Below are 14,100 nucleotides of genomic sequence, written 5' to 3'. Positions count from 1 at the left end.
ATGATAAGAGCTAGGTTAGGTTAGTTCAGCTTGGTCCCTTTAACCAGATTCTTGCTCTTTACCTTTTCTTCTAAGTCATATTTTAAAAAGATAAGAAAATGAGTTCTCACATCACAATGGTCTAGTTAATTTTGTTGAAAGTAGTCATAGTAATAAATGTAACAACAAGGGAATCTAACTTTCATGGAGGCAAGCCCCACGCTAAGTGAGTTTCACTCATAAATTACCCCATTTACCCTGCACAGCAACCCTACGAGGCAGGTGTTGTATTACCCCATTTTTTAGCTGAAAAAAAATGAGGCTTAGACAGATTAAGCAACTTGCCCAAAGTCCCACAGCTGAAAACCCAAGTTCACTTGCAACGCTGGAATGCATGTTGCAAACCACTGAGCTTCCCAGCCACTTGAGGGAGGGCCTGACTGCTGAGCTGGCAGGTTGTGGGTGCATTTCCACGCTGCAGGCCACTGGTTGGTGGTGTGATTGAGTCATTAGTGCATTGTACATATTGTCTGTCTGTTCTCATAGAGCCAGTGAAAGGTAAGGAAGATCCTCAGGAAGTCAGGTAATTGAGCTTCACCGTTGGGGCTTAACTGACATAAATGTCACTACTCACATACTCAACATTGTCCTCTGAAAATACTACCCTGTGAAGGGCAATAGAAAAAGTGACTTATGGCAAGTGCTAGGAAGCACACACTTATTTTCCCACATGTTATTTATTCCTTTTGGTATTTAATATAAATGGTAAGAAGGCTTGAAACTTGTACTTAAATAAATCCCAGGTGTCCTTCCAAAAGGCTTAAAAGAAGAAGAGTGCTTTCAAAAATGTGCTTCTGGGCTTCCCTGGTGGCACAGTGGTTGAGAGTCCGCCTGCCGATGCAGGGGACATGGGTTCGTGCCCCGGTCCGGGAAGATCCCACATGCCGCAGAGCGGCTAGGCCCATGAGCCATGACCACTGAGCCTGCGCATCCGGAGCCTGTGCTCCACAATGGGAGAGGCCACAGCAGTGAGAGGCCTGCATGTGCTTCTTTCCATTTTAAGCATTATGTATTGGTTTAATATTAACCTACAAGGAAGTTATTTAACCTGCATTGTCTTCTAATGAAACTACTGTCATGCCAAGTACAGAAGTCTAGGTTTTCTCTGGACACTAAGAATTCATTATCCTCACGTGTAAAATTTAACTTGATAAGCCCCCTCTGTTTCAGGACTTTAACATCAGGGTCTCGTTTGGGATTTGATTTGATAGGCCATACCTGTCAGCTTTTGTGTAGCCTACTTTTTATCACAGTTCAAAGGGAGTATGTGAAAAACTTACTTACGGTAAGTAGGTCACCAGAGACACATGTCAGGCCTGAGGAATCCTAGAATTTCCACTACTTAGAACACTCTCCGCGGTGATCTGAGGAGCTTGCTCACAGCTTAATAACGTTGAGTGATACCAGCTGCATTGGGAAGGGTAGAACCATACCTCACTAGGGAAATCTGCCTAGGAGATGCCGATCCCCGGTGGACCTCATTAGAGAAAATAAATACACATAATCTGCTTTTTTGTAATAAAAAAGAGTGGCATGGAAGTTAGAAAGTTTCCACTCAGGAGACAGGAGATATTCCAGCTAGAGGATTGCATTCCAGCTCATGTCCTCAGAAGTTTATAAGACAAGACGTCCTTAGAAAAAGGTACCCTTTTAAAAAGAAAATGTCACCACCCTGTTTCCTTTAAGGCCAAGCTGGTAGCCAACCACATTAGGCTCCATTTATATGGTTCTGTTCCTGTCAATTTTGTTTCTCAGTCATAATAGCCCATAATTGTTGATTGTTTGATTTTTCCCTCATAAAATGGCTAAGCACTTTGACCTGATTTTCTCAATAGATTGCATCCATTTTATAATAAATTAGATCAGTGATTGACTTCTTAAAGATGGGCCATTGTATTAAGTCAGAGAAGTGAGAAATTGACCAAGGAACAGTTCATTTTGCATAATATAAATATTTCCTAATTCATCCTCTGATCAACTCTTTGGATCTACATTAATTGTGTGAAGAAATTCTTTACCATCTGACAAGTTTGACTTTATCTTTATTGGCGATCATTCAAATGTGGCTCTTTAAGGAAATAAAGGACAAAGCTATTTATATCACAACACTTAGGTTTTTAAAAATAAGGCTCTTAATAATAATCTTCATTTACATGTCAATTACCACAACTTGATTCTGACATAGAAAACAAACTTACGGGTACCAAAGGGGAATGGGGGGTAGGGATAAATTAAGAGTTTGGGATTAGCAGATACACACTATATATATATAAAATAGGTAAACAACAAGGACCTACTGTATAGCACAGGGAACTATATTCAATATCTTGGAATAACCTATAATAGAAAAGAATCTGAAAAAGAATATATATATGTGTTTTTATATAAATACATAAACTGAATCACTATGCTGTATACCTGAAACATATATCAATTATATTTCAATTAAAAAATGTAAAAACAAAAAAACTTGATTCTGGAATATAGCTCTCCGTGCATAAAATTTGCCTGGCCTCATACCTTCTGGACTTGGACTAGTACATTAGGAATGGGGACAGAGTAGACTTTCTATTCATGGCGGATAGGTTTTCCATGCAAAGAGGGTACCTCCTGGAGTTGACCATAAATTACAGCCTCGTGCTGTACAAAATAGTGCCTTACAATTGCAATGCATGTTCCACAGCTTGATTTCTTTAAGCATGTCCTGGAAAAATGAAGCCACTAGCCCAAATTGGGCTGAATTCCAGGTTGTTAAAACTGAATGGTCAAAGAATTTCCCCCAGAAAAGCTGCTCTCCTGTATACTGTCCAAACCAATGGAAGAACATGTCGGTAACTGCTGCTATTCACAGGAATTGGTTCCTTGCAGGACTCCTGAAACATTTAATGGGTTTATAAAGATTTGCTGCTGAACCATCTACTGTCTTTGTAATTATCTTCTTTTACTGTTGAGAAAGAAATATAAACCAGGAAACATTTAAAAAGTGTATTTTACAACAGTACTTTCCACCAGGTGTAGAGTAACACACAAGCATATCTTAAAACCTTAAGTGAATGTTCCTCAAGTAAATTGCTATCCCCATGCCCCCATTTTCCCTCCCCGTCCACAATTTATTAGTATCATTGCTATAACAGAGATTATTCATTGTCCCTTCTTTTTCTTTCATTGAAATACAACTTTTACTCTGCACGTGGGAACCTAGCCATGTGTGCTGTATGACTAGACTCTGGCCAATAAGATCTGAGCAGAAAGAATAAGTGCAGCATATGAGTCTTGCCCTGGAACCATGCAAATAAGGGTAACACTCTAGAGATGACAAGCCACCAAAACAGAAGGAGCCTGGGCCCTTGATGATTTCCTAGAGTAGAACTAGTAACATCATCTTGGACTTCTCTGTGAGAGAGAAATCATATTTGAATCGTTACGTTGGGTCACTGTCACCCACAACTAATGAATACAAGCTTTCATTCAGATGACCATAAGGTTTACGGTAAATCATACGAAGAGAAGATTACAGACTCTTACTCAAGTCTATGTTAGCCTGATAATGTCAGCAGAAATCTTGCTCCACACAAATCCTCTGTGAAATTTTGTAAGTAGTTGTCCAGATAGACAAAGGAAATCAGTTTACTTTTCTGGTTAACTTGGAATTTACAGAAATACTTACCAGAAGTTTTGATAGAAGGATGCCTTATTACTTGGAGAGCAAAAGCGCTTGGGCAATATCACGTTCTGTTGGTTCACTTCTCAAAGTTGGGTCCATGGACCAACAGCATCCTTGTCTTTTAATGAAGAATCTCAGACCACACCCCAGATCTACTGATCAGAATCTCTATTTGTAAAACAATACAATGTGATCGGTGGCACATTCAAGTTTGAGAAGCGTTGTTCTAGGAAATAACATGAGAGAGCCTGGTGGAATTTGTATATTCTATAACAGTAGTTCTCCAAGTGTAGCCCCTAGACCAGTAACATCAGCATCACCTAGAAACTTGTTAGAAATATAAATTCTTGGCCCCCACCCCAGACCTACTGACTCAGAAATGCTGAGGGTGTGTCCCAGCTATTTGTATTTTAACAAGCCCACCAGGGTGATTCTGAGGCATGCTGAAGTTTGAGAGCCACCATTTTAAAGCAGTATGTCCTAAAATTTGTTTTTGGAATAGTAGTCAATGTAAACAAATGTCATGTGGGAAGTGTTCCGTGGTCAAATAAGTTTAACAAAACGAAACAGTTTTATTTAATGCAGAGTTTTCATAGTCTCTAATATGTTAATGTGCATGGCCATATCCAAGAGGGTGATACAGAATGCAGTATTTAACAAACAGACTTGACATCAGAACCATCTTTCATGAATTAACTCTTAGGACTGGTGTTCCATGGACCAAACTTTGGGAAGTGCTTTTCTGTAGTTTCTCAAATTTGCTGAAATATTTTCAGGCTGAGGATACAGTTTACAGTTGATTGCATTTAAAGTGAAAGGTTCCAGAGAAGCCAATCCAAACTCCAGGATTATTGTTTCTTGACCACACTCCTTTCCAAGCATCTGGCATCAGGTATAATCACTGAGATCCTTTATTCCTCTTTTTCTTACAACCACTCTCATCTTCTGTCCTAGGCTTACAGGATTTGGCATCCCCTAAAACAACATAGGGAGCCCATTCAGCTTGAGGATTATCTAACATTTACTGAGCACTTACTCTGTTCTAGGCCTCATGCTAAGAGCTTTCTTATATGTTATCTCATTTAATCCTCACACCAGCCCTGCAAAACAGATGTTATTATCAATATTTTAGAAATAACTGATGCTCAGAAATGAAGTAAATCCCAAAGCCCCATAGTAAAAACCAGACCCAGGACTCCAATTCTGATCTGATGGATTTTAAAGCTTCTACTGATTATACCATTTCCACTGCATACTTCAGGCTGTCAGCATCACCCTACCGGCTAAAATATTGACTCCATGCCCCTGTGTCTCTAAGCAGTCTGATTATGCATACCAGATTAAGATAGGGCTTTTTGGTAATGTGTTGAGAAATAAGGGGAAAGCTCAGGTAATTTTTGCTGAAGTTAATAGCTCTTCCATTTGGAACAAACCCAGGATGGTTCTACATACAGAATAAGCTTCTCAAAATCAACAAGTATTCATTGATAATTGAGTCATGTGCATGGAGGAGGGACAATGGTTCATTTGCCCAATCAATTTGGGAACACAAAACAGTCCACGCACAAGAACACTTACCCATGCACAGCTGTATATGCCAAGGGCGGAACAACTGGACTGAACACTTCTCAATGTGACGGGTTAAAAATAAGTAGAGGTGCCTTCTAGTTGGGCTGGTGATGCATTTCCCCTTAAATCTCAAAATCTGTAGTAGAGAAGGTTTAGCAGTTCTGAGGAAGTGGAAAGCGATGGCATTTGAAGGACAGTGAGAATACTTACTAGAGTAGTTCACCTCTGACTGAGCAGTTCACCCTGACTGAAGATGAAGTCAGGGTTTGGAAAGGCCCTAGGATGACCACTTGGCTAGAGAGTCCAGAGGATGGTGGATGCAGTCAGTGTGACGACCGCCCCCCACTGACACTCCCAGTTCAGGTGTTAGCTTCAGTGTCCAGGCAGAGTCCATGCCTCCCCATTGTCACAGGGCAGTGTTTACAAGAAGAGGCCTGACTCTCCTCAGTCCACCCAATGCATGACTTGCTCTTTTAATTGAGAAGGCTGCTCTTACATTAGGTCACAGTACAGAGACTTATTGAATAGTTCAGTCACTTCAAGATTAATCTGGCACATCCAGAGGATCTTTGTACTTGCTCTCAGGATTCACACCTTCTCTTTTGGCACTTATCTGTTGTTGAAAAGAGTGGCTGCCTCGACTCCATTTCCCATGGGATGATCCATGCTCTGATAGCAAAGGTCCCAGTTTGCCTGGGATAGCCCCAGTTTACTCTGTTGTTTGGAATGACCCAGTTTGAATAGTAAGTTTATGGCCACCCTATGCACAGTGCTAGTCACCTTCCAACATGGGAGCATGTGCCCAGAGAGCCACTCTTGTCCCTTGTTCCAGCGAGTTGGATCTACATTTCTGGTACTGTTCACAGGGACATAATGCCATGGGCCAATACTGTCACCCCTTCCAGGAGTGTGGATTTGGGTAAAGCCACTGCTCTTTGAAACTCATCTTTCGAAAACAATTTAAATAGCCACCTAGCTGACAGTAAGGACAAATTATAGATATTTTGACTTTTAACAGTATGTTACACTTTTCAAAAGAGCACTGCTAACACATCAGTCACAAATTCTGCCCTTGCTCAACAGCTCTGGTCCTGAATTCTCAGAGGAAAATCTTGAGTACCTGGCGTTACCACCCAGTGAACTGTTTCCTCTTTACCAGGCTCAGAAACAACTGGGGAGGTGCGCTAAGCAAATGTCAGACGTAAATGTTACATTAAGCAAACAACGGGAGGGAAGAGTACATGACAAGGCAGAAGCCGCTCCACACTACACAGCTGTTCCAAGGGCAAAGAGCCCATAGTGTCCTGGCAGACGGGATGTACTCAATCAACCAATGTTACTGTCTTCTTCTCCCCGCCCTGATTGGAAATTCTCTTGCAACTTTTAATTTAAAGGGCTCTTAGGCTTCTCTGCTGCTCAGCTCTGAGACAAAACATGCTGGGCATGAAGGCTGGAAATGCCCCTTAACATCTGGTTCTGGCTGGATTGGCAATTAACATGGATCATTTAGAACTCAATTCAAAAGAGTAAAAATTTGTTGAGAATATAACTGTGAGCAAGACTAAGTGGGGACTATAAGGGTTTTTGTTTGTTTGTTTTTATAAATTTATTTACTTTGGCTGCGTTGGATCTTCATTGCTGCCCACAGGCTTTCTATAGTTGCGGCGAGCGGGGGCTACTCTTCATCACGGTGTGCGGGCCTCTCGTTGGGGTGGCCTCTCTTGCTGCGGAGCACGGGCTCTAGGCACGCCGGCTTAGCAGTTGTGGCTCACGGGCTTAGTTGCTCCGCGGCATGTGGGATCCTCCCGGATCAGGGCTCGAACCCATGTCCCCTGCGTTGGCAGGCGGATTCCTAACGACTGCGCCACCAGGGAAGCCCAGACTATAGGGTTTTGAATATGATGTGGTCCTTGACCAGCACAGAGTTCATCAACAAGGTTGCACTTACCAGGAGAGGTGAGGCTGGTACAAAAATAACTGGAAAATGAAATAGAATCTGACAGGTACCCTAAAAGGAGTAGAAGCAAAGGGCAATGGAAACAAAAAAGAAGGAGAGAGTCGTTTTGACTTAGGGGAAGGTAAGGATTCGTGGAGGTAGAATTTTTAAATTTATATCATCATAATAACAACATCCACTAGTATTTATGAGGGCTTATTATCACTCAAGAGCTATTCTAAGTGCTTTAAATGTATTTTAATCTAAATTAGTCTCATTTAAGCTTGGCCTTGAAGAAAAGGCATAATTGAGAGAAACAAATGGAGAAGAAAGGGTATTCCTGGTAACAAAAGCAGACTAATGAAAGGTATGACACATCAGGAGGCATTTAGGAAACAGTAACTGTTGTAGTCAGTTTGCGCCAGACTTTGGGATATGTAAGGAATAAGGGAGATAAGGCTCAAAGCAAAAGTTAGTGCCTTAAATATCACAATAACAAATCTGAGGTGTTTTCACTAGGCATTGAGGTTCCATTACAGCAATGACTCTTAATCATCAGAATCCCATGAGGAGCTTTCTCAAAGTACACAGGCCCTTGCCCCAGTGCCAGAGACTAAGTAAGTCTCATTTGCAGTTCAGTTTTTCAAAACTCCTAGACAATTTGGGGAGACATCCCAGTTGAGAACCACTAATCTTCTGGGAACTGCTGTGATTAGATTTTAGCTCTAGGAAGACGTAAGCAGCAACGTAGAGGATAATCAGGTGGGACACAGCCTAATCTCGGGGTGCTGAGTTAATAAACCCCGGTAATACAAGGGAAGTGTGAGGAGGCCTGATGGGAGGTGACAGTGGGCATGCTCTACTGAGGTGAACATAGCACAGTGTTAGAATCAGCTGGGTCTGTGCATTGGCCAGATGGGAGGAGGGAATGAGATAACTCTGATATTTAAGCTCAGGCTAAATTGGTTTGTACTGGTTGGTTGGTACTAGTCCTGGCAGAGATGGAAGAAACAGAAAAAGGGTCATATTTGAAAGCTCAAATGATGAGTCTGGTTTTGAACATACTGAATTTGAGATGACCCTGGGCAACCTTAGGTGAAGGGTACCAGACAATCAGAAATGTACATCTAGCCCTCATCCCTGGAAACCTGTCAATCCTGGCAACCTAGGAAGGTTGGTCACCCTACCACCCTTAAAGAAAAGAGCACAGTGACCTTAGAATGATCATTAGATAGCCTTAGATTTAACACTTTTAACTGTTCAAAATCCGTTCTAAGGAGATTTTTCACTATGATCCCACTGAAGGATAGAATAATAATTATTGTTAACAATAGCTATAATAATGCATTCATTGAGCAATTGCTACATTCTAGGCAATGTGATAAGTTAATGCAACAATGCTGTGAAATTAGTAGTATTATTCCCTAGCAAATGTCTAGTTCCAGTGCCATTTATCTGGACAAAAGTGAAAATCAAGAAACTAACAATTTATTCTATAAATTACAACCAAAGTAATTGGTAAACTTAGAATAGGAGGATACTCCCTTCACACAAATTCCTGTCCTGAACCAATAGCACACATCAGTTTTTATGGTAGAATACTAGAGGCATTCTACTAAAGTCAGGAAGAAAACAAGCCAGCTATCACTGTTATTATTTAATTTTATCCTAGAAGTATTAGGCTCTAAAATAAGAATATTTAAAAGATTAAATAAATAAATATTGGAAGGGTGTCAACATAGTTATTAGTTGCAAATCATGATTGTTTACCCTGAAAAGTTACACAAATCAGATGAAAAACTGCTAGCTCTAATAAAAGACTTTACATATATATCCAGAAGAAGATGTTTTAATAATAGTAACCACTGGAAATTTCTAGTTGAGGGTTATAGTGGAGTTTTATTTTCTTCTTTTTCTTGTGTTACAGATGACATGCTAGGGATTTGATGGGACCCGAAAGAACTATCTTGAGAAATTACCCTTCTCAGCAGTAATTTCCCTTAGTGCTATTGAGTGCAGGCCTTTGAAGAAAAGGAATATAGGGATTTAGGACAACCGGTCTTCGAAGGGAGGGCAGGGAGTTTCATAGTCTGGACTGGAGGTAGCCCTTTTATGTTCAAGGACCCCAGAAATAGGGAACTGCTAGACAGGAGAGGCCCCAGGGAGAGAAAATGGTTAGAGCTTTGGGTATGTAAGCTGCTAGCTTTGGGTACGTAAGCCTGCCCTAACTCAGAGGTCCATAATCATTCCAACCCCCTGAAGGAGCTGTGCTGGGGAAGATGAAGCACAGAAGAATTGTATTTATTGTGATTATATAATTTATTGACAAACTTGTGACATTTTTTGTGACTAGAATAGGACGCAATAATTACGCTAGGTGTCAACTGAGATGGTCAAGCAGCATATGTGCTTTGTGAATGCACATTGGGCCAGTGCCAGGGGCTGGGGTGTGCGTGTCCAGCCTGGCTGCCACTCTGCAGTGGTTGCTCCTTCTCATGGTTCCAGCTGACCTTGTGGGATCAGGATCCTGGTGACTTTAGGAATCTCAGCTTTTCTCTCATGGAGACATTGTTTGCTAATTCTTGGGTCCATATTGCAGGGAGGAACTGCATCAAATATATACTCATATATACATGTGAAAGTGCACGTATATGTGTGTGTATGTGTGTGTATATATATATATATATATATATATATATATACACACACACACACGTATATATCTGCACTTACATAAGGAGATATACTTAGCTGTATTTTTAAACTTTCATCTGAGAACATATGCCATTTCTATAATAATAGTACACTGAGTTTTCCCAGGGCACACCAGTCTATGGGTAGAAATAAGGCCATCTTCTCATTAATTCCCAGTTTTCTCTGGCTCATTTTCCCACACACCGTGACCTCCTAGCCCCTGAGAGTCAGTAGGAGGTGTTATATGTTAACAGACTCCACTATCTGAGCTGCCCTGAGCTGCTGTGTCAGGAGCCAGCATCTCTGTTGCAATTCTACTGAGCATAGCGGTTCTCTCTGGGTGCCAAAGCTGGGCAGCATTGGAAACTGTTAACTGTGGTTACAGTGGGTGCCTGTGGGGAATAAGTGCGCGAGGGAATACTTACTTTTTAACTGTATGCCCTGTTGTGCCTTTTGAAATTTTCTCTATACTTATAGCATTCTTTCAGATATAGAAATAAGTAACAAATTTAAATAGCTGTGTAGGAGCCAGCTAGAATGCCTCTCTGGTTTCTGTGTTATATTCTGGTAGAAAAAAACAAAGCAGGCCTGCTTGTACATCAGCGTGTTCCAAAACTGCCCTGTCATTTTACTTCTCAGTCCTTGCTCTCCTCAGGGCCAAGACAAGCATTTAGAAGACATTTACGGAACAGAATCAAATGCCAGCCACTTGCTGTAATTCTCTCTTCCTTCTGATGGTTAAGGCTTTGTGCCACAGTGAGTCAAACTCACTCTGCCTGGCTTTTCAGCCTCAGCCCCTGAAAAAATGACTCCATTGAGTCACTTAGAAACTCACCAGACATTCCCAAGATGAGTGAACCACCAACAAGGGACCCGACCAAGGGTTAACATGAGTTTGAGGAAAAAGGTTTTTAAAAAAGAAAAGTGCTCTGAGAAACACCAATTATAAATGAAATTGTTTGTACAACCCTATAAAGGCTCTTAGTATGCTTAGCCAAACCCCTCCTTTCCCAGGCAGGGTAAACTGTGAGGACATGTTCATGTAGTTAGTGTTACGGTTACAGGAGCAACATGGGGAAGGCTTAGCTCTTCATTAAAGGAGGAACTTTCTGTCCCTGAGAAGCCTCTAAGAAGTAGGGTTGTCTCAGGGGCCCTGAACACAAGTAACAATGCCTGGCATGTAGCAAATGCTTAATAAATGTTAACTTTTAAAATTATTGTTGTAGTTGTTTCCATAAATTCAAGTGACTTAGAATGTCAAAAACTAAACTTCATTTAAAAAATCTGGAGTTTAGGTCTGTCAGGAGACCAACAATGACATCTCAAAGCCATGTATCATCATTTTAGCAATAATTACTCCCTCCAGAATGGCAGGATCTTTCAGAAGATTCTCAGACCTAGTTGTTGGAGAGGAACAATGATTAAGGTAATACCATGGGCTCTGCTGTCACCTAGTGGAAAATTAGATTATTATAAGCTGTTCTCAGTTATAACCTCATTGTGATAATTGCCAACTGGCTCCCATTGACCTGCACTATACAGTTCATCACAATTAAAAAACATGGACAGAGTCCATGTCTGTGTTGCCACGCTTTTTTTTTGTTTGTTTGTTTTTTACTTTTTTTTGTTTTTGTTTTTTGTATTTTTTTATTAGTTTCTGCTTTATAACAAAGTGAATCAGTCATACATATACATCTGTTCCCACAAGCAAAGGCTCATGATCCTGTGTGAGCTGCCCAGTCAGAAATCAGTGGCTGTAGAGAACGTTCTTGGCAACTTCCAGGTCTCCTGGTCACTAGAACATTGCTGGATCCTAAGGACAGAGGGTCTGGCACATGGTCAGCCTTTGACAAATAACTGCTGGATGAATCTTTGCCACAATCATAACAGACCGAAACAAACAAACAAAATATGCACACAACAAACAATGAAAACTGGAAGCTACTTAATCACATTCCCTTTAGAGTTTTTAAAGTGTTTTCATATATTAAGTTAGTCTCGGAAAAATCTACAAAATAGAGTATATTTTCCCGTTTTAAAGACGAGAAAATTGCTGCTCGGGAAGGATAGCACAGGAAGTCAAGCAGAAAAATCTAAGCTGTCTTCTGACTCCAAATTCTGAGTCCTACCCATATCAGTACAATGCTTTGCGGGATCCTGTGGGTGGCTCATCAGGGGAGATATTAGGAAAGAAGGGAACATTCTGGTTTGTTTTTGAGAGAGGAGAGGAGAACCCTATAGAAGAGAAAGGGCATCCAGGACAGAAGGCAAGACCCTGAGGACCACAGGCTACGAGGTAGGAAAAGACACTCTTCCCCCCTTAGGGCTGGCCCCTCCACTGTGTGGAGATCCCCTGCCCATGGGTTCCTCTGGGCTGTTGCTAATCTGGGAATCTCCCCTTTCCACTTCTGCAAATTTCCATGGGCAAATCCCTTCCAGCTTTAAAAATCAAAAATAAAAATCTGCCTTCACCCAACTGTCACTATGATTCTACAGTTTTGCTCTCATTGTCTTCAAAATAGGGTTATCAGAATTGTAGACTCAGCAGTTTCACTCCCAATGCACCCAAGCATGATTTTGACACCAATCCCACTGCCTTCCCCCTGGAAACTGCTGTTGACCAGGTCACCAAGGACCACCTACTTGCCAAATCCAGTGGACTTTACAGATGTCTGCTTTACTCCTCGGGGCATTCACACTGCTGGCCATGGCCTCCATACTGAAATTCTGTCCTTCCACAGCTCCTGAGACATGGCACCCCTGGGTTCTCCCTTCATGTGTGCCACTTCTTAGTCTCCTTCATTGTGATACTCTTATTCTCCAAACTCCCCCTAGAAAAACTCAAAGGAGTATCACCACCTGACACTTAATTCCATGTCTTAGCCTAAACATCTGCCCTGAGTCCCTGTCTCATTGGATCTCTTGGAGACACTGTAAATGCACTGAATCCAAATCGTGCCCATCACCTTCTCTCCACCTGCTTCCCAAGCCAGGGGAGGAAAGGTTATCAACAGAAAAGTGTAATAGTAAAACAAAATTAGTGGAAGACCCCTGGGCTTAAAGGGAAAATAATGTCATCTTGTTGGGGAGAGAACTTCACCTAAAGACTTAAAAAGACTTAAAAAATTTGTTTCACCTTTCTCTTTTGCCAAAGTTTCAAGCTTATAGGAAAATTACAAAATTAGAACAATAAATTCTCATATATCCTTCACTAAGATTCCCCAATTGCTAATACTTTGCCACATTTGCTTTATCTCTCTCCATACATAACTCTATGTATATATATTATAATTTTATTGATGAATCATTTGAGAGCAAGTTGCAGACATCACAACCATCTATTCCTAAATACTTTAGCATCTATCTTTTGAGAAGAGAGACATTCTTTTACATGGAGCAATGATCATTTAGAAGATGTAATGATGATATAACACTATTATGTAATAGGCAGTTCATATAAAAATTTTTTTAGCAGTTGTCCCAATAATGTCCTTATAACAATGTGGGGTTTTTTTCCCTAATTGTTCACCTAATAGTGAATTGTGGCTTGCATTTCGTTGTCATAGCTCTTTAATCTGCAATTTTTTCCCCAGCCTTTCTTTGTCTCTTCTGACGTTGATATTTTTGAAAAACATAAACCACTTGCTTTATGGCTTTTTTTTTTTTTTTTTTGCGGTACGCGAGCCTCTCACTGTTGTGGCCTCTCCCGTTGCGGAGCAACAGGCTCCGGACGTGCAGGCTCAGCGGCCATGGCTCACGGGCCCAGCCGCTCCGTGGCATGTGGGATCCTCCCGGACCGGGGCACGAACCTGTGTCCCCCGCATCGGCAGGCGGACTCTCAACCACTGCGCCACCAGGGAAGCTCTATGGCTTATTCTTGAATTTGGCTTTGCCTGATAATTTTCTCATGATTAAATTCTGGTTATCCACTTTTGGAGGAATGTTACATAAATGATGTTGTGACCTTGGTGCATCTTATCAGGAAACATGTAATACCAGTTTATCCCATTGATGATTACTTTGCTACAGTGTTGCTCACTGTAAAAGTAATTTTTTCCTCTTATAGTTAATAATCTGTGAGGAGAAATTTTCAGAATGTGTGAATATGCTCATCCCTAACAGACTTCCACCTAATCACTTTAGCATTCCTTGATAATTCTTATCTAAGCCAAATATTGGTATGATGGTTTAAAAATGG

This window comes from Hyperoodon ampullatus (assembly GCF_949752795.1).
Source record: "Hyperoodon ampullatus genome assembly, chromosome: 7".
Classification (NCBI taxonomy): domain Eukaryota; kingdom Metazoa; phylum Chordata; class Mammalia; order Artiodactyla; family Ziphiidae; genus Hyperoodon; species Hyperoodon ampullatus.
This window is presented reverse-complemented; position numbering follows the sequence as displayed.